A 23,945-nucleotide genomic window follows, 5' to 3' on the forward strand; every position below is an offset into this window, starting at 1 on the left:
GCCTCACCACTGGATATAGTTTAAGGTCATATCCAGGACCCGAATTAATTTAGAATTATTTTGAGATGAGTAATTTTGCATATTTTTTTTTTATTATTTAATTATTTGGACTATTATCCTCATTTTCTAGTTGTTGTTTTCAAAACGTTTCCATCAATTATCCTTCTGTCCTTCGTCAGGTTAACCGCGGCGGGATAGGAAGCCGGTCAGGGAATTAGTTGGTCAAAACCGCGGTGAGATGACAACAACTATTGAAGGCAGTAATTGCTGTAGATGTAGTTGGATGATTCGACATTCCTATCCCGTCGCGGTTAACATGACGAAGGCCACAGGAATAACTAGAAGATAAGGATAAATAATTAAATAATTAACTTAAATTTTTTTTAAATGACTAATAATTTAATGACCGAACGTTATTGTGATAAAGAAATTTATTCATTTATTTATTGCGGACTTCTGTCCTCATCTTTTAGCTGCTGTTTTTATGATGTTTCGGCCAACTATTCCTCTGGCCTTCGCCAGGTGGTTTTCGCGACGGGATAGGAACTCTGAATCTCTTAACTGCATCCTCAGCAATTACTGCCTTCCATAGTTGTCGTCTCGCCACGTTTTGGCCAACTAATCCTATGATCGGCTTCGGGTAAGATTGAAACTGCTATCTTCAGACAGTGCCCATCTGGAACCGTAGAGATTCGACGTCACTATCCACTGCGCCACGGGCGACGAATAAATGAATTAACTATAAGGATACTCATCTCAATAAGCTGTTGATAATATTTGTCTATTTATTTATTTTTTTGTTGCTGCTTATGTTTGACTTCATGTTCTGATGCATGACGTAAATCATGAATCTATGACGTTACGTCAAAGCTATAATTATTTTTTTTAAGAATGTTTTAGGCACTTCTGCATTTATTGACCCGTATTTCTGTGATGTTGCCTCGGCATATCCCGGCAGTTTACGTAATCCGCCCGAATATACCGAGCACTGATCAAATTTTACAACACTACATCTGGGCAGGAGATGCTCGGCGCACCCTATTCAACCTTGATAGAGTTCTTCTCTGCAACCTCTTTTCCACAGAAGAGACGTCGCGAGCTTGTCTCTGCTCTATCATTATTTTCATGGCAAGTACTCGACTGAACTCCAATCTACGGTTTCCTCATGCCAAACTTTCACAAAAAAACACTTGACTAGCTACAACCACTATATATGATTCCCCCACTTTCTAACTGTGCCTAAATCTAAACGCAGATTCCATGAAACAAAACTTCTTTCTCAGAACTGCTCGCATGTGGAACACTGTTCCGATAGCCTGCTTCTCGATTGAATACAAAATGGTCGCCTTCAAATTCAATGTAAACAAGTTCTTGTTGAGCCGTCCCAATAAATAACCAAATTCTATCTGATTTACGCCATTAACTATATGGTGACTCCCGGCTCTCAAGTTTAATTAATCTCAAAGAACATTAATTATCATAGAGTGCTTACAATGTAGAAAAATGGAAATAAAATAAAAATATATCATCATGTTTCATTTTTCTTTGACTGGTCATTTTCGTCATATTCCGGCGATTTACGTAAGCTGCCGAGATATGCCAAGGCAACATTCACGGAAATACGGGTCAATAAATGCAGAAGTACCGGCTTTCCAAGTTGAATACGACCGTATTCCCCGGTAGAATGTACTTCTTTATTATGGAAAGGGAAGTTTCGGCGTTGCACTTTGGCACAGTCAACAGGAAACCCTCCTTCTTGGTGGGGGTCATATCCCTCAAAGACACAGAGCGATTAGTTATCGTCTGAGATTTTTATTAGCAAAACACACAGCGTGTTTGAAAAGTCGTATGGTCAATCAATTTTTCATTGGCTGAGCGTTTTCGCCCTATTCTGGTGGTTTGTGTAAACCGTCGGGATATGCGGAAAAACTATATGCAAAAGTACCTGTCTATATCGTGTTTTAAACTCTATGTATAAGAAAGTCAAAATAGTTGTTTGGAAACTCCAACTGAAGATTTCAAGATTTCTGTTTAGTGTCATGTTCCTATTTACAAGCCCCCCCCCCCCCACGGGACAGTTAGACACCAGGGTCGTGTTTTAATGTGGATGTCACCTGATTTATTTATTGGAGATTTATTTTTTTACTGTTAATGCAATATTCGCCATTTCTGAAAGCATTTGAGATATTTATCTCCCTTCCACGGCGGCAGGATGTGACACAAGTGTCGGAAATGGGATTGAAGAACCAGCGCCCTAGAGTAATGGATAGGCAACCCTGTCGACATTCCCCAGTAGGGACACCCCAGACGATTAGCAATAAATAAACCCCTTCTTAAAGAGTGAGGGTAAAGCCTGGAAAGGTGAACACCTTCAGAGTTGGTCAGGACCAGTAACATACTTCAGTTAACATTAAGAAATGTTGTAGACTCTGTTGGAGTTGATATCTCTGATATTTCGAAATAAGATAAGTTCCGTAATCTATTTATTACGCCTTAAAAAATGCGACAGACGGACAGACCAACAAAATCTATATTTATATATGATTTCAGAAATTCGGAATAGAGGCCACCACGTTTTGACGCCGTTAAACTTGGAAATTACACGCATTTAAATGTAAAAAATATGATTTTTATATTAAACAAAATATTATTGTTGCTGTGTATGTGTTTATTTCCGTTTTTTTTTTCGCTGTTTGTTTTAGAGTCGACAGATCGATCTTTTTAAACATTAAGTTGAGAAGAAAGTTCTTCAAATGATGTATTTTCAAATAAGTTTTCGTTATAATACCTTTACTTTATATATGATTTTAAAGAACGTTTTTCATTCTATCTAATCGTTTAAATTACAATCGTTTTGAAACAATTATGTCTTCTTTTCAGAATGTTGAATACAAGATGGAAAAAAGCAAATTCGCACAAATGTTAATTCAAACTAAACCAAAAAGCTGCTGAAACAGCTCGCAATATCAATGAAACGTTTTGCCCAGGAACCACTACTGAACATACAGCACAATGGTGGTTTAAGAAATTTCGTGGCGGCCCCGAGTCTTGAAGGCGATGAACATAGTGGTCGGCCATCGGCTGTTGATAACGAATAATTAAGAAGCTTAGTCGAAATCAATCCACGCACAACTGTTCGAGAATTTGCTTCTGAATTAGACGTAACGTATAGGACGATTTCCAACCACTTGAGAGAGATTGGATAGACAAAAAACATGGTAACTAAGGTGCCTCACGAATTGAACAACCAAGACAAACGCCGTTATTAAGTGTGAGCTGTTTCTTATTTTATCTTTCCAAGTCACACATACACACACATTAACATTTATCCACACACGAGTGTTTCAAAAAATTCATTTGCGCGGGCTGTACCGTATTCACCCCCACATGCTTTGGGGGTCAAAAAGCAAGACTCTTCAGAAAGAGCTAACGTAGTAGAAGACACCCTCTTCGTCAAAAATATGAATTTTTGACCAATCAGGGATCGATAAAAAAAAATATTTCTGCCAGTTTCTGGAGCCTCCTTAAAAATATAAAAATACCCCCCCCCAAAAAAAAACTTCTTTCGGCAGAGAGAGAGAGAGAGAGAGAGAGAGAGAGAGAGAGAGAGAGAGAGAGAGAGAGAGAGGACGCGGATAGCACACACGCAGAGCAAATACAGTAGCACACACAACAGGCTGTATCACACAAACCATTTTTTTTTCTACATTACCACCGACTAACATATTAAGAACTTATAGTTTACAAAACGGGGGGATCGCTTTTCTATATTAATTTAAAATACAATCAGTACCCACTTTATGGCCACCTATTTTTTTTTTGGGGGGGGGGAGGGTTAAAGGGGGCAAAAAAAACAAAAAAATATTTCCCATATAAATAAACATTACTGTATTTATATTTTTTCCAGTCCAAAAAATTACGTACGCTTACTTTTTACATTTTCTTGCGTAACAACGACTAACACGGCGATTTCTCCCTCACAACGACTACTACGGTGATTTATTCGTCAAATAAACAAAATGAGTTTCTCGAGATTTCTTGCCATTAATCACATAACGTATACATTGTTGACGTTCCTATGTACTTGACTCCACACGATGACAGTGAGACACAAGGTCGTTTTTTTTTTTTTTTTTTTTTTTTTTGGCGAACATAATGATTATTCAAAAAGACGCTATTATTTGGAAGATATACACTTCAATATATAAATATAGGCAAATGTGACTACCGGAATACCCTGGCCAAATCACCACTACAAAAAATCGTCCGCGCCCACCAAACTTAAAGACCGGATCGGAAACTGAAAGGATACGAAAGTTATTTATTTATTTATTTATTTATATATTATTATTGGCACACAAGGAGCTTTCACACAGGTCATCAAAGTTTCATGTAGTGTTTCATGTTTTGCCTTTATTATTATTAATATTATTATTATTATTATTATTACTACTACTACTACTACTACTACTACTACTACTACTACTACTACTACTACAACTACAGTAGAGCAGTGGATAGAGACGTTGAATCTCTATGCTTCCAGGTGAGAATTGTCTGAAGATAGTGGTTTCAATCCTACCCTTAGCCGGCTAGAGGCTTACTTGGCCAAAAACGTGCTGAGACGACAACAACTATGGATGGCAGTAATTGCTGAGAATGCAGTTAGGAGATTCAGAGGTCCTATCCCGTCGCGGTTACCACCTGACGAAGGCCAGAGGAATAGTTGGCCGAAACGTCGTGAAACAACAACTAGGAAATATTAGGATAATAGTCCGCAATAAATAAATTAATAAATAATACTCATCTCAATAATGAATTCCAATTAAATAATTCCAATTAAATTAAATAATTCATTTATTTATTCATTCATTCATTTTGTATTTATTTCAGTTCAGGTACGCATTTACGAGAAAATAACGATTTACTATTATTTTTATCCTTCCTACTAAAATAAAATTGTTAATTATTTTATTTTTCCATGCGTACCTGTTATTGTTTTAGTATTCACTATGTTCGTTATCTTCCTTACTAATATGAAATAAAATTGTTGATAATGTTTTCCATTCGTACTTGAATAAAATTCACTGAAAATGAAACGAAATTAAAAAAAATTAACACAACACTAAAACAGTAAATAAAATAATAACGCAACACATTGAATTTACATTGATGTGAAATATTTATATGTAAGATGATGAAGCATGTTGCATTTATTTGATTATTATTTTAGTAAGAACGAATTAGACTTCGGTGAATTTTCACTGGTTGTCCTACCTGCAAAGGGTGTTTATTCCGAAAGCCGTACTTAAAATGGGGCGGTTGGTGGTGTTTATTCCGTAAGACATTTTATTATTCTAAACGCTAAGAACGGCTTTGTTCTGACTAAAATGATAAAAGGGAAATACATATTTTCTTGTAAATGCATACCTGAACCGAAATAAATAAATAAATAAAAATGCAGAAAAAACAATAAATAAAAAACAATAAATAAAAAACAATAAATTAATTAAAAATAGTGCAGAAAAAAACAATAAATAAAAAACAAAAAATAAATTTAAAAAAGTTCAGAAAAAAAAACAATAAATAAAAAACAATAAATAAATTAAAAAAAGTGCAGAAAAAACAATAAATAAAAAACAATAAATAAATAAAAAATGCAGAAAAAACAATAAATAAAAACAATAAATAAATTTTAAAAAGTTCAATAAATAAAAAAACAATAAATAAAAAAACAAAAAATAAATTAAAAAAGTTCAGAAAAAAACAATAAATAAAAAACAATAAATAAATTAAAAAAGTGCAGAAAAAACAATAAATAAAAACAATAAATAAATAAAAAGTGAAGAAAAAATAATAAATAAAAAACAATAAATAAATTTAAAAAAGTTCAATAAATAAAAAAAACAATAAATAAATAAAAAAGTGCAGAAAAACAATAAATAAAAAACAATAAATAAATAAATAAGTACAGAAAAGACAATAAAAGATAAATAAATAAAAAAGTGCAATAAAACACTAATTAAAAAACAATAAATAAAAAAACAATAAATAAATTAAAAAATGTGCAGAAAAAACAATAAATAAAAAACAATAAATAAATTAAAAAGTGCAGAAAAAACAATAAATAAATAAATAATAATACAAAAAAAAACAATAAATAAATAAATAATGTTCGTTTCATTTCATTTAAGTTTGGTAGACGCGGCGATTTGGCCAGGGTATTTCGGTAGTCTCTAGATATATATGAAATACGTCCGTACATCGCAAAGGTATATTCATTTTGGCCACGGGCGCCAATGCCTGCAATTATAATGTTTGTGCAGTGGCTCTAACTTACAACCGTACGTAATTGTTTTTTTTTTTATAGGTTGGGTGGGTGGGGCTTATACTTCCACCGGTACACACGTCCTGCTACCTGCTAGTATATATATATATATATATATATATATATATATATATATATATATATATATATATATATATATATATATATATATATATATACTAGCATGGGTACCCGGCGTTGCCTGGGTTGACATGAAGTTCCGTTTGAAACACGCCTGCTATACTCATCATTTTCATGATCGGTAACGTGGATACCCCCACAACAATTTAAAAAATAAAAGAACGGATAAAAACATGTAAATGTAATCGCCCCTCCAAAAAAGTATCTGATACCCTCTCCAACAACTATTTCGGCAGAAGAGATCACTGTTCTAAGAAAACTCACGCTTTTGTGAATCTAAAAAAATAACGTTTATAAACATTAATGCGTGCGTTTATTTTGGTAAATGTGTAGTTTAGCGGCGTAAAATATTTGCCAGACAAAATATTTTAAAAACTATTTATTTTATATAAAACACATTGTTAGACCCAAAGGCTAAAATAAAACCAGAAAAAATTGATTTTTATTATTTTTCATCATTTATATTTATTATTCGAGGCCGCTATATTGATTTTAATATTTGGCCTTTCTAAGTTTTAGCAGATTGGACTTTTTAAGCTCTTTCATGAACTATGTTTTTAGCCGCCATATTTTTTTTGTAATAAAAGAGTGTAAAAAAGGCCAATTTTGGCCTTAAAAAGGCCAATCTGTCAAACCTAAAAAAGGCCAAATGATAAACGTGTAAGGCGTGCACATTTAATCTAATAAAAATGATAAAATAACATAAAAATGAATTTTTTAATGTTTTATATAAAAATAAATAGTTTTTATAATATTTTTCTCTGTCAAATAATTTATGCCGCTAAACTACGTATTTACTTTTATTTTTTGTAAGGGCACTTTTTTTACTGGTTTTTATTTTTATTTTTTTGTAAATAATGGAAATTTTAGATTTGCATTTTTAGGGGGGGCTTTTCGATTTGCTATTTATTTGTCGTTTTATGTTTCTAATGCAATCCCCCTCCCCCCGAAAAAAAAGTTGAATTTGTCATATTTTGGGGTTTGTTTTGTTTATTAAATTGTTAGATGAAAGTAGAGAATGGTCTCATAAAAAATAATTAAATTTATCGTTATTTTATGTTTCCAATGTAATCCCCCACCAGAAAAATTACCGCTTCCTGTATAGTCGTTTAAGGAATAAAATAAAACAAACAAATGAAATCTTTTCAGTTTTTTCGTAAGTGTTTTTTTTTTTTTTTTTTTTTTTAATAATATAAAAAAATCAATAAAAGCCAAACAAAAAATGAACAAAACAAAATGATTTTATTTGGCGAACATTTGTTTTTTTTATGCATAGCAGCTAGGAGCAAATAACTCTAAAAAATGTTGTTAAAAAAGGTCGCTGCTGGAAATAATAATTCCAAATAAATTAAATTAAATATATTATCAATATAATTGTTGTTTAAAGTTTATTAAATAACTACTTTAAATAGAATACTTAAAACATCGCTAAAAACATTAACTAAGATAACGCTATTTAGTAAAATCGATTTTTCTTAATGTCATGTTTCAGTAATTGAAGTCATGTTTAAGCAAAATATGATGAAAGTAAAAATAAATAGATAGATCCCATAATTTATTATACCATTCCTGTTCACACTGAAACACTTATCACAATATTATGTGGATCTATATTAAAAAACCTTGTTAAACTTTGTGACATATTTCCATTCTATGGACGTCATGTGCGAACGAACAGTCCATGATTTTATTATACCATATTTCTTTAAACTGAAACATAATTATCAAAGTATACTTACGCAGATAGATATGAAAAGTCTTTATTAAAGTGTGCGCCTATTTCCATTCTATGGAGGTCAGACGCCAACGCAGACCCCATAATTTTATTATACCATCCCTATTTAAGTTAAAACATACTTATGAAAGTCTTCTTATGTACATCTATATCAAAAACACTTGTAAACGTTTTTTTTCTTAATTTTTAAATTTTTTATTTCCATGCTTTGTGGACCAGGCGCGAACGCAGACCCCACAATTTTAATGAACCACTGTTCTGCCAGATCAAACATACCCATTCCTGAGTCTCGATACATCTTCTATCATTATATGTAATCAGTTTTTTAAAATACTCAACCATATCGGAGCCTATTCGTGACCAGACACACACACACACACACATACGTACACACACGACATTCAGCTTTATATATATATATATATATATATATATATATATATATATTACCGTTTTAACTGCTTAGTTACACATGTTTCAGTTACCGAATCGTATCAACGATCCAGTAACTTCATCAGATTTTACAGAAATGGACGATTTCTGTAAAATCTGATGAAGTTACATAAATATATAAATGTTTGGAGGTACAAAATTTATATAAGGATTTAAATAAAATATACGGAAATTTCTCGGGAGCTCTTTAATTTCGTCAGTAATATTGTTTTTGCCTGCTATCGATTTCTCCTGACGAGATGATAGCCGAAAGAGCTCTCGAGAAATTCCCGTATATATATATATATATATATATATATATATATATATATATATATATATATATATATATATATATATATATATATATATATATATTGCATAAGCATGAAACACTAGTGTCTGTAGGTATAAAGAATAATTATTGTTTAATTATAATTATCAAACCCTTTAAGAATATTTAAGGATCGGCACTGTTTACGGAATAATAACTAAAAGGCAGTTAACTAGCGTTTATGCAATGTTCACGACTTGCGCTCGTTCAAACACTCTAGATTGTCTAATGAACTATTGTTCGGTGGCCCTGAAGTAAAAGCTTAGCAAATGGAGCAGGTGGCTTCATGACTGGTTCGAATCTCATGACCGGCAGGTATTGTCTCCCCCGTTACACAGGTGATTGCGTAAGCATGAAAACTAGTGTTTGTAGGTATAAAGAATAATTATTGTTAAATCATCATACACACACACACGTATATATATATATATATATATATATATATATATATATATATATATACACACACTTAGGATTAGTTGTAAAAGAATTTTGTTAAATACCCTAAAAAATTGGGTAATGTATAAAGGTCGCGTCCATGGAAGAACGCGAAAAAAAATTAGTTTAGACAATAAAATAGTTTTATGCTGTTTTTGTTATATATACTATTAAATGAGGAACCATTTATATTTAAGAAATCAAGTTAGTATTATGCATCTAAAAATGAGAAAAAACACGTTTGAAAAGTGTCAACAACATATGTAAAAGTCAAAGTAAAACAAAATTGTCACCGAATTTTACCTGATGTCGTGCTTATCTGAAGACGAAAGTGAGTGAAACGTGCTTTTCTCAATTTTAGATGCATAATACCAACTGGATTTTGAACGGAAATGATTTATCATTTAGTTTAATAAAAACAACAGTGAAAGAATTTTTAATACCTAAACAGGCTTTTTCTCGCGTTCTCCCACAGCAACCTTATACATTTCCAAAAGATACAATGACCCGGAAGTTGAGGATCATTTTATGTTATATTTATAGGCGAAACTGATCTCCTGCTCTAAATTATAAAATATGTTTTCTTCTTTACGCCTAGTTTTTCAGGGTTATCATACGCAATCGCCTAAAAAGGTAGAATATCAGGATGTTTTTTGTTAAGGAGTGTTTTAACTAAAACAATCTGTTATTTTGTTTTCTAAAGAGGCTTAATTTTGTGTGTGGAGGATTAATTTAGTGGTGGGTGTTAATCTAAAATGATACCTTATTTTATTTTTTAAAGAAGTAGCTATTTCGTCATCAAAAACTCTTCGAGTTGAAGAGATTTCTGGTCCAAATCTCCTGGGTCAAATTCCTTAGTGGTTAAAAACCTCTCAGATTCTTCGGTATTAAATGGCGAAGAAAGGGAGGGGTTAATGTGCCGTAACACAGAAAGCGTATATATATATATATATATATATATATATATATATATATATATATATATATATATATGTATGTATGTATGTATGTGTGTGTGTGTGTTCGTATTTACCTTTACCTTTTTATGCAAATATTACGCAAGTATAAATCATGTAGAATATCTGTATGAATATAATTACACGTAATAGTTATTTAAAGATGATCATTCCATAAAAGAACCGAAAAACAAATAGGGATATTAATTAAAATATACGTTTAAAAGAACATGATAATTACTTAGATCTTTTGCAGATGAATGCAATTCCACGACCCATATATAACAAAGTTGTATTTTCTTTTTAAATAAATAGAGAAAATGATTTTTAATATGAAATATGCACCATATGAAATATACACAAAAAACACAAATTTATAGGGGTATCTCTCTCTCTCTCTCTCTCTCTCTATATATATATATATATATATATATATATATATATATATATATATATATATATATATATATATATATATATGTATGTATGTGTGTGTAGAATATATAAATATATGTAAACTCATTCTGGACTCACAGTAATAAATTTCTTATATACTGCTCTGGCTACACATTGAACACTCTATTCCGGTTTTTTCACCACTGGTATATATATATATATATATATATATATATATATATATATATATATATATATATATATATATATATATATATATATATATATAACAATTCTAATTTGTTTTCAAAACTACTCTTCCATCAAAAGCAGAATAGCTTAATATAGTTTTACGACGAGTGTTCACGTCGCATTGATGAAAATAAAAGCTGACAATATTGTTATGTTGTGGGTCTTGCATATTTGACATTGTACAAGGAGCAGGGGGAAGGGATAAGCAAGGTGGGGGCTGAGAGAGTAAAAGGGAGTAAGGGAGAGAGAGAGAAAGGTGTTTGTGTGCGTGTGTGTATGCGTGCGTGTGTGTGTGTGTGTGTGTGAGGGAGAGAGATCGATAAAGAGGTAGGACAATCATGTTTAAAATTCTGTTCGCCTTCCTTTCTTCTTTCCTTTACCCCCCTTCCCTTCACTCAAGCGTTGTTCTCCGATCTCGCCGTGCAGAGAGATTTGTTGGACTACGCTCGCCACCCCCGATTTCTTTTTTTTTCTTTTCTCTTTTCCTGCTGCAAAACCCGTCGTATATAAGTAAACAGTAAGTAAATATGCACCTCTGATCATTTATCGATGTTATATTTATTTAATGAGTTTTGTCTTAAAGCACAATTTTGTGTTCGTAATCCAGCGCACCGCACAGGTGTACGTATATATATACGAACATAAATACTAAACACCACGCACTTGCTAACGTTTGTCACTTAATGTTAAAAAAAAATACAAAACACGGAATTGAGCCATTCAGCGGCGACACATAAAAATCGGATTATTATTGCTTGTTTTTATATATTTATATTTATTTTTTCTTAATTTTCTGGAAAAAAATGGAATCTATTAAAAAGTTAAGTATTATTCAGTGTTCCAGAGGATTATCGAATTTTAATCGATTTTTATTTCGCTGCTTTGGTTTTTACCTTTTGAATGTTTTAAAAGAAAGCAAGGTGTTGTGTTCTATTAAAAAAAATTTAAAAAAAAAAAAAAAGGCGAAAGAAAGCTAAAAAAAAAAAGAAAGCCAAACGAAATTTTATAACAAAAAACACAGAATTAATGTTTTCATTCCTGATCATTTTTCATTGAGAAAACATTATTTATTTATTTATTTTAGAAAAACGTTGATACGCTTGTTATGTTTTTCCCCTTATATATATATATATATATATATATATATATATATATATATATATATATATATATATATATATATATATATATATATATATATATATATATATATATATATATATATATATATATATATATATATATATATATATATATATTATGGGATAAATTTTTTTTAAATCTTATATTTATATTTAGAGTTCGGTCACCTTTGTCGTATCATACAATTTAAGTTTCAATATATATAAATAAACAAAAATAGAGATGCGTTTTCCTTTTTTAAAAAAATAAATAAATATTCCCTTCCTAAAAAAAAAACAAAAAAAAACTTTCCGATATAACGGATTATCAGATTATTTCGGATTATCCTATAATTCATAGCGTTTATCTTTGATCTACTCATTAATTCTTTTTCTTTTTTTTTACCGTTTTCTTAATGTTTAAATTTTTTTCTAAAAAAAATATTTTTTACCCACATGTAAGAACAAATTTCGATACTTGTGCAGTTTACGTGCCGACATAACGTTATTATTTATAAAGCCATTCTTAATATGGGGAGAGGATTTCGTTAATAATTCTGTACTTGTCACCTAACAATTTAATAAACAAAAGACCCCGTGCAAATATTGAATTTAATTTGAAACTCCCATTAAAAAAAAAAGAATAATAATAACACGATCCCTAAACTGCACAAGTACCCAAAATATCGTTAATTAAACTTAAATGTTTTTTTTAAGAACAAAGAAATAATATAAAAAGAAAATAGAGATTCGATTTTTTTACAGGAATTTATTTATTTATTTTTTTTAGAAATAAAAACAAAGAAGAACATATACTGTTGTAAACATTAAACTCAATAGCATTGGTATATACAGTAATAGATTCATTCACCCCAAAACATGGACACAAATTTAAGCGTCGATGAAGGTATACATAATATTCAACAAAGTTCTTAAGAATGAATTTCTAAATTATGTTATTATTTAGAAAGCCATTCTTAACATCGGAGGGGTGGGAGTTTTGTAACTATTCTGTACTTTCACCTAACAATTTAATAATATATATAAAAAAAAGATTTCGTAAAACTCCAATTTAACTTGAATATACGATTAAAAAAAATAGCGCGGTAACATAAGTGCATAAGCACTCTATTCTGTTCTTAATCTTCTATTTAAATTCTCCATTCCTACAAAAGTCTCCGCTTCTCCCGAGCGTTGTCGATATTGAAGTTCCTATTTACTTTTCCTCCCCACGAGGGCAGAGTTATACTCCAAGGTCGTTTTTTAATGTGGAGAAAATGAACAAAAATTAAAAATTGTCTCAAACGTGAAGAATTTCTCCTCCACTAACTGAGAACAAAAAAATTGAAGTGTAGCATCTGAACAGATACCACACTTTGATCTTGGCCCGAAGGCCATGCAATTAATGTAAACATTGTTATACTTCTCTTTCTCAGATTTTGTTTTGCATAGAAATTCCATGCACTATTTACTATTGTGTGTAGTAAAAAAAAAAAAAAAAAAAAGTTTGGAGGATGTGAGGTTAGGTACTTGTGCAATTTACGGATGGTGCTAAAATAATAAAGTTATTATTAACAAAACCATTCTTAATACGAGAAGGGTGGAATTAAAAACAAAACAAAACAAAAAACTTCTAACAATAATAAACAGAACATTCCGCAAAAATTGAATTTAACTTGAAAATCCTATCTACAAATATAGCACGGTCTATAAACTACACACTGTGCTATATTTTTCGGTTCATACACTACACATTTGACATAATCGCGTTAGACACACTGGTTTCCGAAGTTAAGAAACATTGAACCTGGTCAGTACTAAAAAAATGGATGACTATTTGGAAATACAAGGTGCTCGTTTTTTATCTCGGAATTATTTCTAGTTGTCCTGGATTTCTCCTTGCTTGGTTAGATATTGTGCAACCCATTACTTTAAAATTACATGCGCAGCCACGCTTACAGAAGATGTCCACTTGAGACTGAACAAGCACCTGATTTACTGTAAAAAAAAAAAAAATTTAAAAAAATGACATGCATAAAAAAGGTTTTAGCATAAACCTGATCACAAATTCATTTTTTACTTTTGGCATGAGGCCTAAATCGTTTTGGGAAAGAGGTTTTGGTCGGTGCTTGTACATTGTTGCTAAAAGCTTTTGGACTTACCCTACGCAAGATGCTCAGACCAAAATACCGCATTCACCCATTGTCTAGTTTGTGCCGTAAATAGTAATCGGAAATACTTGGGCCGATTATGAATCCTCTCATACAATTAAGGAATACGGATTATTATTTAATTGATAATTAAAACGGATTTATGTATTTACTAGCACAGTCCTTGCCCGCTCATAAAATACGCTTAAAATATATTTTAATTCATGCAGATTTCGTATTTATTATTTACTACATCGGCGTTGCCCGGGTGTTTGGAGGTGTGTGCTAAGCAAAAAAAAAAAAAAAAAAGTGGGAGTAGGCAGGCAAAGAAAGAGAGAAAAAAAAGAAAAAAAAAAAACAAAACGTGACGCGTTAGCTGTTACGCCCATCGTCAAACCAGAAGTGACGTAGATTTAAATTAAGGTTAGACAATCGAAAAGAGGCGATGACTTTCGAAATTATCGGCGAAAAAAAAGCGACTCCACCCTGCAGAAAAGTGCCCAGTTGAGGGTGAAGGAATTAATGTTTTTTTGCCAATTTTTCGATATTTGTCGTCCGAAGGGTCGGGCTTCAAAATGATACCGATCTCGTGAAAATCTGTCGCCTCTGTCGAAAGTTTTTGCGAGACATGCATATATACATACATACATACATACATACATGCATACATACATACATGCATACATTTAAACAGAAAAGTGAGATTTATATTATAGAAGATTACAGAGCTAATTCTGTATTGAATATATATATATATATATATATATATATATATATATATATATGTGTGTATGTGTGTATATATGTGTGTGTATGTATGTATATATATGTATCTATATATCTATACAAGTGAAATTGTCTGTCTGTGTGTATGTATGTATACATATATGTGTGTATATCTATAAAAGTGTGTGCGTGTGTGTGTACATTTCTCTACCAAATAACTCTGTCAATTTTCGGTCTAGAGACTCGAGATTTCATGTGAGGGGTATTGATATTTGGGTCAAAACATTTGAAATTTATACATAACGGGTATTCAGACATGCGGCAAATATTTTAATCAATTTTGGGCGAACATTTGGCTGCCAAAAGTTCAAAGTTGAAAGAGTTGACCTGTGAAGATTCTACCAAATTCCTTGAAATTTTAGATGTTGGTAACTCGGATATGGGTAAAACTTTGTATTTTGATTTGAGACCAAAATAATAAATGTTAAGGGGTCAAAATTGGGGGCAAAGTTTAAAAAAACATTGACCTCTGCGGTCTCTACGAAATTACTCAGACAAATTTTCGTCTAAAAATTTAAAATCTTACATAAGGTGTATTCACACATAGAACAAATTATGAACAGTATATAGGGTCCAAGCATATCTGGGCTGAACTGCTAGTATATATATATATATATATATATATATATATATATATATATATATATATATATATATATATATATATGCATCACCACTATATAAAAGTGAAATTGTCTGTCTGTGCGTGTACATTTCCCTATCCAACTACTCTGCCAATTTTCAGTGTACAGACTCGAGATTTGACATAAGGGGGTATTGATATTTGGGAAATCTTTTTAATCGGTTTTCGGCCGGAAATTTGGATTTCAAGGGGTCAAAATTCAAAGATTTGACATTTGAAAACTCCTCCGCCAATTTTAGGTCTAAACACTTGAAATTTAAAATGTAGGTTACAAGGACATGGATCAAATTTTTTTAATTTGATTTGATTTGAGCTCAAAACATTAAATGTTAAGGGGGCAAAATTGGGGTTAAAGTTAAAATGTTTTTTGACATCTGCAGTCTCTACCAAATTACTCAGTCAATTTTTGGTCTAAACATTTGAAATTTTACATAAAGTATATTCAGATAGGGCAAGCTTTTTAATTGTTTTTTTGGCCAAAAATTTGGTTGCCCAGGGGTCAAAACAGTCTCTAGCAAACTATTCAGCCAATTTTGGGTCTAAACATTTGAAATTTTAGATGTAGGTTACCTGGACATGAGTCAAACTTTTTAATTAATTTTTGGGCGGAAATTTGGCTGGCAAGAGGTCAAAGTTGAAAGAGTTAACCTTTGCAGATTCTACCAAACTCCTGCCAACCTTGGGTCTAAACACTTAAAATTTTAGATGTAGGTTACCTGGACATGAGTCAAACTTTTTAATATATATATATATATATATATATATATATATATATATATATATATATATATATATATAAGCACATAAAGTTATGAACAGTACATAGGGTCCGAGCAAAGCTGGGCTAAACTGCTAGTATATATATATATATATATATATATATATATATATATATAGTCATCCACATACAGTACTGTTTCGCTGTTTCACATATATATATATATATATATATATATATATATATATATATATACTAGCAGAAGTACCCGTTGTTGACTGGGTTAAAAAAAGAGCCTTTAAAAACTATGATAATATGAAAGATTATGAAAAGGGTGTGTGTAAGAAAATAACTTCAAATTTTGGGGGACCGAAATCAAAGCAAAATTTGATGTAAAAAAAAGTAAAATTTTGCAGAAATATATGTTTTTTATATCAACTTTGTTGTCATTCGTAGCTAAGAGTGACCAACCAAATTTATGATTTTAGAAAAGCAGAAAGGAGATTCTATTATCCGCACCCATTGACCCATTTCAATTTCCTAATTGCAAAGAGAATGCAAAAACATATGAAGCAATATAATAGCTGCGAACAGTTTGTCCATCAATAGTTCTTAGAAATGAAAATGAAATCGGTCTTCTTATTTCATGACGAAAGAGTTTCAAAAAAGAAACATTCATGGTGTCGCTAGTGCACAGAGTAAACTCTTCCAATTGTAGTGTCACATTTTTACACCTGAATGGCCCTCAACGTTAACTCTTTGTGTTCTCTTCTGCATGTGTTGTATTTATTTGCTTCCCCACTGAGCAAATAATATATATATAGTATATATATATATATATATATATATATATATATATATATATATATATATATATATATATATATATATGCATCACCACTATATAAAAGTGAAATTGTCTGTCTGTGCGTGTACATTTCCCTATCCAACTACTCTGCCAATTTTCAGTGTACAGACTCGAGATTTGACATAAGGGGGTATTGATATTTGGGAAATCTTTTTAATCGGTTTTCGGCCGGAAATTTGGATTTCAAGGGGTCAAAATTCAAAGATTTGACATTTGAAAACTCCTTCGCCAATTTTAGGTCTAAACACTTGAAATTTAAAATGTAGATTACAAGGACATGGATCAAATTTTTTAATTTGATTTGATTTGAGCTCAAAACATTAAATGTTAAGGGGGCAAAATTGGGGTTAAAGTTAAAATGTTTTTTGACATCTGCAGTCTCTACCAAATTACTCAGTCAATTTTTGGTCTAAACATTTGAAATTTTACATAAAGTGTATTCAGATAGGGCAAGCTTTTTAATTGTTTTTTTGGCCAAAAATTTGGCTGCCCAGGGGGTCAAAACAGTCTCTAACAAACTATTCAGCCAATTTTGGGTCTAAACATTTGAAAAATTTACATAAAAGGTATTCAAGCATGTAGCAAACTTTTTAATTATTTTTGGGCGGAAATTTGGCTGGCAAGAACTCAAAGTTGAAAGAGTTGACCTTTGCAGACTCTACCAAACTCCTCTGCCAACCTTGGGTCTAAACACTTGAAATTTTAGATGTAGGTTACCTGGACATGAGTCCAACTTTTAAATATATATATATATATATATATATATATATATATATATATATATATATATATATATAAGCACATGAAGTTATGAACAGTACATAGGGTCCGAGCAAAGCTGGGCTGAACTGCTAGTGTATATATATATATATATATATATATATATATATATATATATATATATATATATATATATATATATATATATATACTAGCAGAAGTACCCGTCGTTGACTGGGTTCAAAAAGAGCCTTTAAAAACTATGATAATATGAAAGATTATGAAAAGGGTGTGTGTAAGAAAATAACTTCAAATTTTGGGGAACCGAAATCAAAGCAAAATTTGATGTAAAAAAAAGTAAAATTTTGCAGAAATATATGTTTTTTATATCAACTTTGTTGTCATTCGTAGCTAAGAGTGACCAACCAAATTTATGATTTTAGAAAAGCAGAAAGGAGATTCTATTATCCGCACCCATTGACCCATTTCAATTTCCTAATTGCAAAGAGAATGCAAAAACATATGAAACAATATAATAGCTGCGAACAGTTTGTCCATCAATAGTTCTTAGAAATGAAAATGAAATCGGTCTTCTTATTTCATGACGAAAGAGTCTCAAAAAAAGAAACATTCATGGTGTCGCTAGTGCACAGAGTAAACTCTTCCAATTGTAGTGTCACATTTTTACACCTGAATGGCCCTTAACGTTAACTCTTTGTGTTCTCTTCTGCATGTGTTGTATTTATTTGCTTCCCCACTGAGCAAATAACGCACAAGGCCGTTTTTTAATGTGGAGAGAGAGGGAGGGGGAGGGAAAGGGGGGACCAGCTCCCGAGAGGTGGGAAATGGGAGCTGGATAGTAACTGTTGGTCTGTAGGGTGATCCCTACATTGACCAAGGTCAGATATGTGGGGTTACCCCCACATATGGTCTGTGCTGGTCTTTGCTTGCAGCATCTGTCGGAACAGATACTACACTTACTATACTTCTCTTCTGCATGTGTTGTTACACCATGTGTAATAAGATGGAACTATGCAAAATTATCTTGTTCACAAATTTAAAAAAATGCAGTAAGAGTTGTATCTTCTGGTTTTATGGCAACTTGGCCAGCATTTTTGTTTGTGAAATAAACCCTCTAACATTTTTCAAGATGAATTGTAAGCTGTTGGATTGGAGGATGTCTTTCATGAATACGCCAAAATGCTTCATTCTACCAAGTTCATATCGAGTAACTTCATTACTAAAATATTTTTGTAAGGAAAACGTGGCTGCATCAGATTCCTTATTTACGTATTTGCAAACATATTTGATAGATTTAACACATTTATGTGGACATTGTATGTGTTTGAAAGGAAGGTACAATCCACCTACTGTCAACTTCATGACTGCTAACCATAGTTTTAAAGCCACAATCTCCAGACGATCTTCTCTTATAAAACGGATAACCATCCTCCCTAAATTGAATTTCAAGTGGATTATTTTTAGGATATCCTTTTGTACCTTATCCATCAACCACGCAAGATTAATTTCTATTGATATTACCACAAGGCTCATTTAAAAAAAAAGGTTTTATAATTTGCTCCTCTTAGTCGCGTAGAACTTTTATTTTTTTATCCCGATAGTAAGTTTGTTTTTTGTTTTATCTTATTATTGAAAATTTATTTGTCATTACCACACGCACGCGCGCACACACACACACACACACACACACACACACACACACACACAAAGTCTCCATACAAAGAAATTTTTTTTTTTTTTTTTTTTTTTGCGATTCAAAAGTCTCCATGCAAATGAATAAATTATTAATTGTTTAGTTATATTTTTTATTTCTATTACTTTTTTGGTTTTTAGGTATCCTAATACAGCATTTTCTTTCTTTATTTATTTATTTATTAGTATGGGGACTTTTTAATCCCCCTGCATATATATTAGTGTTGGGTCGATTAATAACAATTGAAAAAATTACAATATTCAATGATCCATAAAAAATCTAACGAAATTATAATTAACGAATCGTTTTATCTATTTTTTGTATTAATTTTCAAATTTATTCTAACCATTCTAATATTTATCCGCTGATGAAAAGTGTTCATCATTGAAAATTCATGGATTAAGGATTTTTTCTTAGTATAATTGCTTGCTTGAATTTTCCATAGACCAGTAAATATTGTAATTTATTCAATTTTTATTTTCATAATCATTTTTTTTCTTCTTAAGTAAAATGTGATGTTTTTTTGCTTGACTTCTATTTGTGATATCATGATAGGTGCTGATAAACAGAATTTTTAGAATCATTTAAAGTATAAAATAAAATATTCCAAATTGCTTAAGAAACGATCGGTCATAAAATATTTGTTGTTTGAATTTTTGGAACTAATATAATATAATGTACCTATTTACTATGCCTCCCCACGGGACAGAGTTAGACACCAGGGTCGTTTTTTAACGTGGAGAAAAGGTACAAAAATAAAAATTGTCTCAGTCGTGAAGGATTTCTCCTCCACCGAAAGAGAACAAGAAAATGAAGTGCAGCAATCATCTGAAGAACAGATACTACACTTTGATCTTGACCAAAAGGCCAAGCGATAATATAATGTAATGAACTAATTTTATTTGTGTCAATCTACCTTTTTTTTTTTTTTTTTTTGTGTGTGTGTGTGTGTGTGTGCGCGTGCGTGCGCGCACGCGTGTTTTGCATAGAGGCTTTTTTACCAGCAGTCACCATAGACATGCTTTTCTTCTTTCTTTCTTTCTTTGTTTTCTTCTCCATTTTCTTCTTTCTTTTCTTCTGTTTGTTTCTTTTCCTCTTTCTTTTCTTCATTTTTCTTTCTTTTTTTGTCTTTTCTCTTCTTTTTTCCTTGTCTTTTATTTCCTCTTTTTTCTCTTTCCTTTTTTTCTCTTTTCTTTTCGCTTTTTTTTCTTACTTTTCGATTTTCTTTATTCTTTTCTGTCGTTTCTTTATTCTTTTCTTTTTCTTGTTTCTTTTCTTTATCTTTTTCTTTTCTCTTTCGCCCCCCCCCCTTTTGTTGCATATTATTTTACGTACGACTCTAATGTATCTCTATGCGTCACATAATTTAATGTACGGCGGTTCGACGCACACCTGAACTATTCCGGCGAGGACAAAACCTCGTCTCGACGTCTCGGGTAGAGAAGTGTCTTTGTTTGTGCAGGCGGGGTTAGTCACCATCAGATTAAAACATTTTACCGTCAGACGGCGAACACGGACGACGCAGAAATGCCCTAATACACCGGCGTTAACTTAGCCTGATGAGCTAGACTTGCTTTGTATACGAGTGATACATATATACTAGCAGGAAGACCCGACGTTGCCCGAGAATGAATCAGGATCAACGGTTTCACACTTCCAATACTTTTATTGTCATCGAAATAGTGAAATCGACCATTTTTCAGTTAAATCGATTGATTGCCAGTTTAATCGAGGATCCACCGAGGTGCACAGGGAGGAAGCTTAACATGCCCCTCGCCCCCGAAATGACTTGGTCCACAATACATTGTAGTCTACATTGGATTGTAGATAACCTACTGTCGATTTTATAAAATTATTTTTATATAATGGCTTGAATGATTTAAAGTGCAAAAGTCAAGAATTATGGTTCAATTGTGTTCTAAACAGTAACAATTAATTTCGAATCAAAGAACTTACTTTTGATTTTTTTTTTGTCAGTGATAAAATCTCTCAAACGCACTTTTGTTAGGCGGTATAAGGATGTTAACTTTGCTCAAAATCGGACTGTTCCTTCTTTAATCGGATTTTTTCGATTAGCGATTTTCGATACTTATCCTATAAAATCCTAAAAAAAAGACTATCTAAGAACTCTCCCGGGCGCATAAAGTACATTTGTGTGAAATTGAAAAAAGTTGACCCAAACCGTTCCGATGTCCATATGGAACTCTCTCTCTCTCTCTCTCTTGCATATACAGTGTCTTAAAACATTGTTAATTCATTGTCTGCATAGCAGCAGCCATATAGCGCAATGGTTAGAAGCTCCGACTGTCGTTTGGGCGATCGGGTTCCGATCCTAGCTTGAGGTAGTTGCTTGTCTAGCCGCACTGATGAGCTGTGAAACAGCGAAACAGTACTGTATGCGGATGACATATATATATATATATATATATATATATATATATATATATATATATATATATATATATATACGCGTATGTATGTGTGTGTGATACGACAGCATTGAAATTTTTGATAACTCTGAATTAGTAGCTTATGCATAAGATTTACGTTTCATAAGAATCGATGAATTCCAACGGGGGGGGGGTTCTCGCTACCAAAGTTTACGACATTGTTGAGAAGGTTTTTTCTCTTTTGGTTGAAGTTTGGTCCGTATGATTATATATAATTCTAGAAGGACCTCCTAGAATTACACAGGACCTTGCACTCCAAGGCTTTGCCTTCTCACCCTTTCAGAAGGTGTTAGTTTATTGCTAATCTCCCGAGGCGCCTATATTGATGGGGTTGTCCAGGCATTTTGTTTTTTACAGGTCAGAGTGCTTTTTCTTCTCGGGCACTACCTTTTCAAATTCCCACTTTTCTGACCCCTTGTGTTACATCTTTTCGCCGTGGATATCTGGATTTAAAGGTTTTAGGAGGTGGTGTCTAACGTAGAGAGGCACTTATAAGTTCGGAATCACTCCTGTTTTTCGCAGAAAATGTTTTTAATGCTTTTAAATTTCATCAAAATAGATTTTGGAGAGCACTGAGAAATTTGGGATAACTTCTATTGAATTCTCGGAAAATTCTTTAACTTTTCTTTCTGTAGGCCTTCGGGACAAGATCAAAGTGTAGTATCTGTTCTTCAGATGCTGCACTTCTATTTCTTGTTCTCTTTCGGTGGAGGAGAAATCCTTCACGACTGAGACAATTTTTATTTTTGTACCTTTTCTCCACGTTAAAAAACGACCCTGGTGTCTAACTCTGTCCCGTGGGGAGGCATAGTAAATAGGTACACACATACACGCACACACGTTATAGATAGATTAATCGAACATTTAGTGAAATCTAAAAAAAAAAAAATAAAATACAATAGTTTAAGATATTGTGAAGCAAAAAATAATTTAATTTAAACAATTAAAATTTCTACTTTTTTTCTACGAATGTCAACCATTAATATTTGTTAATAGAATAGTTTGAAAAAAAAAGAGGGTCATGTTTCTTACTTTCTTTCTATTTTCGAGTACGCTGAAAACAAATATCACACTCAAATTTGGGACAGACCATTAGTTTTCTGGATATTAAGACCTTTATTATACAATGTAATTCATTATGTTTTTACTGGAGATCATGTTTTTTTCCTAAAAGTAGTAATGCGCACGCACGTTACAAAACACCCCTCCCTACCTATGTTAAGAATAGCGAACACCATTGACATTTATTAAGTAATACATTGAAGAAAATGTCTTAATATCCAGAAAACTGCCCCAAATTTAAATGTAGTATTCGTTTTCAGCATTGTGTGTTAAGGTTGAAAGAAAGTAAAAATTTACCAAAAAGTAAATTCGTCACCCTTCGAACTTTAAAGGGGATTTTGAAGCATTTAAACTGTCGAATAGAAAAGCATTTTAACTGGCATCAACATTCTTAGCAAATCCTCATATATGAAAAAGATTAACAATTTTGAAAACTATTTACATTCAATAATTTCATAAACATTAAAACAAAAATACTTTAACAAAACTATAGTTTATAGCAACATTTAATTCAATAATTTGATAATAAAACGAAATCTTTATAATTAAATATAACTTTGGAAGTCATATTCAAAAAATAATTTGGTTAAAAAAAAGTACGCACGTACACGCACAGCATAGTTAAAAAAAAAGGGGTCAACAAATTTGGAAGTAAAAATCTCCCGAGCAACGCCGAGTAGACACAGCTAATACTAAATAAA

The 23,945-nt window shown here is 31.6% G+C and overlaps 2 protein-coding genes across 2 annotated transcripts in view; one reads left to right on the forward strand and one right to left on the reverse strand.

Moving 5' to 3' along the window:
- LOC145252767 (uncharacterized) overlaps positions 1-23,945 on the reverse strand; it is a 55,169-nt gene that overhangs the window by 25,885 nt on the left and 5,339 nt on the right. The window lies entirely within an intron of this gene.
- Positions 11,397-23,945, forward strand: part of LOC145252766 (uncharacterized) — a 380,616-nt gene continuing 368,067 nt past the window's right edge. The window contains exon 1 of the mRNA XM_080112672.1: positions 11,397-11,529. The gene's annotated coding sequence lies outside the window, so the exon portion shown is untranslated. The remainder of the gene's footprint in view (positions 11,530-23,945) is intronic.

Source organism: Euprymna scolopes, chromosome 29 (genome assembly GCF_053919585.1).
Source record: "Euprymna scolopes isolate OS-2025 chromosome 29, ASM5391958v1, whole genome shotgun sequence".
NCBI classification, from domain to species: domain Eukaryota; kingdom Metazoa; phylum Mollusca; class Cephalopoda; order Sepiida; family Sepiolidae; genus Euprymna; species Euprymna scolopes.